A 4130-nucleotide genomic window follows, 5' to 3' on the forward strand; every position below is an offset into this window, starting at 1 on the left:
AAGTGGGAAGTATTCCGAGTTGTGAGGGCCATTAATGTCTGAATTCAAAGAGGTGATGCCCGAAGAAGTTCCTGATGGATTACCACATATGAGAGATATCTAGCATTGTACTAACTTGATTCCAGGAGCTAGTTTACCTAATCTCCCACATTATCACTACGCCATAAGTGGGCTACTGCAATGTTTTTCAAAAGAGTTACAAGCACTCCGTTGCGGTAGCTCAGAAATTTGAGATCTATTGTAATACCGTGAAATTGGTGTTACAATAGTTGTTAACCTAGTATTACATTAATGTGCTAGTGTTACACGACATGTTACAATAGCACGTGGTATCATAATAGGTAATATTTAATTTTTTAAAATTAAATAAAATATTATCATAAAATTACATTTAAAATTCTGTTATGGATTAATCATTACAATAAATATTATATTTAATATTATAATTATTTTTAAGACTATTACATTTTATTTCAAAATCAAAATAATTATAAAAAAATAAAATGGTTTTTACTTATATAAATAAATAATCAGATAATTTATAAAGAAAAAATAAAATGAAATTGTAGTACCCCAAGGTGAAAATGTGTGGGCGATAGTTTTCCCCGCAATTGAAAATAAATTAAGTCACAAACACGTAAACACACAAATGGCTATAGACATCTCTCTTTCTCTATCGACCCACACATCTCTCATTCTCTCTCGACCCACTTTCTTCTTTGATTCAAACGTAGATTCAAGCATGGATTAGGTACTTGAATACACAAACATATACACACTTTATTCGATTTAGTTACTAACCCATCGATTTTTCTTTTACAGGTAATTAGGTTCTTCGATTTGGGGATTTTTCGATTAAGTGGTAATACATCTTACATTTTCATTTTTTACTCTTGTATTTAGTTGTATATCTTGTATAAACTGTTTTACTAACAATTTATATCTTGTATTTCAGGGTATTGAAGTGTTTCAGGGGTTTAAAACTTTCATTAAGGTCTCTCCCTCTCTAAGCGTTCAACCCTAATCTCAAAAGTCCTAAATAGAAAACCGTCTCTTATCTTCTATCTCCAATCTCTCAGGATAAACCCTAATTTCAATTATATACAAAGTACAAAAAGGGCTTGGTAAGTTATTAGTTCAATCCTTCATTTTTTGGTCCGAATTCTACAAAACTTTATTAGGTTTAAATGAGAGATTTTAGAGTTAAGGGGAAGGTAAGGAGAGCCGAGGGCGGAGAAAAAAGAAACAAGATTTTGGTTGAAATGCTTATAGTGTGATTTTGTTAAGTTGTGTAAGTTGCAATGAGTTTGGATTTCAATGTAGATTGTGGCTTTTGTTGTAATGTTCCGCAAGTAAAAGCTTCCCCTTTCTCCATCATCATGAAATTCCCTACCACCATTACAGTATGCCTCATCAGTATGTAATCCTCGCCATTTTTCTTAGCTAGCAAAATATAAGTTTGTTGGAATGTGTCATGTAGACAAATTGTGTACATGTATTTGTTGTAAATAGATTATGCATGTTGACGCATTTATAGGCAGCTCGAGAAGTACATCAGATATCGAATTAGCAATTAAACTAAAGTTGGACACCTAATTTGTCTTGATCACATAAATGACTAGCAATTATTTGATGCATGCCTCTCTTTACTTATGTTAAATTCTACGTTGCTTAATTTGTTCCCTCTTGGCAGATGTTTCCGGATGAAGGTGAAGTTGAGGTATATTTCTTTCTATGTGCAAAATTATAACTAAGAACTATTATCATTTAGGATTCATCGATTAGGAGTCACTACATGATATGTTTCATAATTACTTATTTCTTTATATTGGATCAGGTATTGTGGATATTTTCAATATTTTTGGAAGTTGTTGTCATACTTCCTCAGCTGGTGTACCGCAAACATAAGACATATTGACAATTTGACGGGGCAACTGATTTACAATCGAATAGATTCGTTGTCTTTTAGGCCTATAACTCTGTTATTTATCATATTAAAACTTGAAAGGTAAATTGATAAAACTTAAAAGATGTCACTGCATTATTTTCATGTTAAAGAAATTTTATGGATTAGACTTAGTTTTTGTCATCCTCACCCCCTGCAAAATAATAGACAACTATAGATTCCTCATTCTCATAGCGTATAGATTCCTTATTCTTGGAGTAAAATTACAGATTCCACGTTTCTATTTCTAACATCTGAACACTTATCAACTGATCCAGCTTCTACATACTACAGGCGTGTTTTGTTTCTGAAACACACTTTGTACTTTAAGTTTTGCTTACAAGAACTTGTATGTATTCATCTATTGCTTACACTGTACTTTTTAATTTACCTATTTGAAGAAAGTTTGAATCTTTAGTTTTTAATTTAGTTTTTTATGTGGGTTTTGTCTTTATTTGAAAAAGATTTGATCTGCTCAAGAATAATGTGTGGGAAGTCTTGTGGCTTTGAATTTTACAGACTTGGTATTAATGTTATTTAGGGTTTTAAGCATTTGATTGATTGTATAATGTATTTGAAATTATCATAGTTTTGTGAATTTCCCGTTTAATCGTTGGAGAGTTGGCATAGCATACTTTTTAGTTTTGTTCTGGTCGGTTGCAATAGGTAATTGAGACTCTAATATAAAGCTTTATTGAATTTGATTAAAATGCAAGGACGGTACTTATACGGTGTTGGTATTTGGAAACGATGGATGGATTGCGAAGAGTTAAGAATCCATATTGCAGATCAGGGTGTTCGAAATTGAGTTAAAAATAGTATCTGTAGTTGTTGGAAAGTAGTTTCACTTTAGCTGTCCTAATAACTTATGTCATATGATATATGCATTATGCAGTGACAGGAGGATGGATAATTTATAAGGTGGCATTGTATATCCTTTGTTACCCAATTGTTATTTATCTATTATTTTGGCTGGATAACTGACCTCTCCTTTTACAAGCAATGTCTAGGTTGCACTAGAGTACTAAATATCTGTTCAATTTAATTTTAACATTTGCTAAGCAGTGAATAACATCAAATTAAATTTATATAAATATTATGCATTCGAGCAGCACATACTGTATTTAATATATATTCCTCAATCTAATTAATTTCAAGCTGCTGGTTTTCCTCCTCTCTTCATAAAAGTATATTGTTCATGCAGTTGTATAGTTTAATTTGTTTGGTATTCATCATGTTGTTTACTAGTCTGATTACTCGAAAAGATTACATACGCTTCAAACATATGAATATTGCAACTGTTCGAGAACCTTTTATTCAGGAATCCTTTAGTCTCTAGTTTGCGGATACGTGTATAGTGGACTTCGTGGGCAGTGGCAACCCCCTACAAGTTCAAAAGGGGTATGATTGTTTTTACCTATCTATTAGTTTTTTTAAATTTTTAAGACAGGATGGTTCTAATTTTATCTTTTGAATGTAGATAAGTTATCCAAGCAATATAGGCTTAACACCAGTGGAAATCCCAAGGTCAGACTCCATACCCATAAGTTATTTCCCTGGCTGATTTTTTATTTTTCTATAAACAGAGGATGCATGTATCTTTTCTTTCTTGCATTTATCTTTGCACAATGCTTGCCTTTGTCGTAGTCAGTAAATAGATATGTACTACACATGGTTCCTTTTGTGGATTATTATTCAACCAATCAAGATACCTACGAGGTTCTATATTTTCCAAAGGTGGATATGTTTTTAGATGAACTTTATTATATTGTTCATGGAAATATAATAAAAGGTGGATATGTTTTTAAGATGATCAATAGAGATATTTACCGAACGCAGCTGATAAGATGTCGTATGTACTATCTTATATAAATCATAACGATGAGAATACAACTGGCTCTAACCAAAATTAATGTTCTCTCATCACAGTGGAGTATCTACATGTGTAGTTTTATTATGTATAACTAAATGCTTCCTAGCTGCTACCATATACAGCTGGTGTGTCGATAACAAGTACGTAAACAGACGGCCAAAACTACAAAATTAAACAACAATTTATATCTTGATTTTTAACTCATATCAGCCTTTTAAGTCATTGTAAAGCCTGCACGGTCACTTTTATTCTCTTTGGATATTTGAATTTTTCTGGCTCTGATTTTATTAGGTGTGCTTTCTAGAATTAAAA

General features: G+C 31.9%; 1 long non-coding RNA gene across 1 annotated transcript; it reads left to right on the forward strand.

Annotated features, from left to right (window-relative positions):
* The first annotated feature begins 616 nt into the window (after window positions 1–616).
* Window positions 617–1410, forward strand: LOC141703945 (uncharacterized). Its single transcript, XR_012567764.1, has 3 exons — window positions 617–751; window positions 823–862; window positions 956–1410. It is a non-coding gene; the product is annotated as an uncharacterized LOC141703945 (long non-coding RNA).
* The last annotated feature ends 2720 nt before the right edge of the window (window positions 1411–4130 follow it).

This window comes from Apium graveolens, unplaced genomic scaffold (assembly GCF_009905375.1).
Source record: "Apium graveolens cultivar Ventura unplaced genomic scaffold, ASM990537v1 ctg7215, whole genome shotgun sequence".
Taxonomy (NCBI): Eukaryota; Viridiplantae; Streptophyta; class Magnoliopsida; order Apiales; family Apiaceae; genus Apium; species Apium graveolens.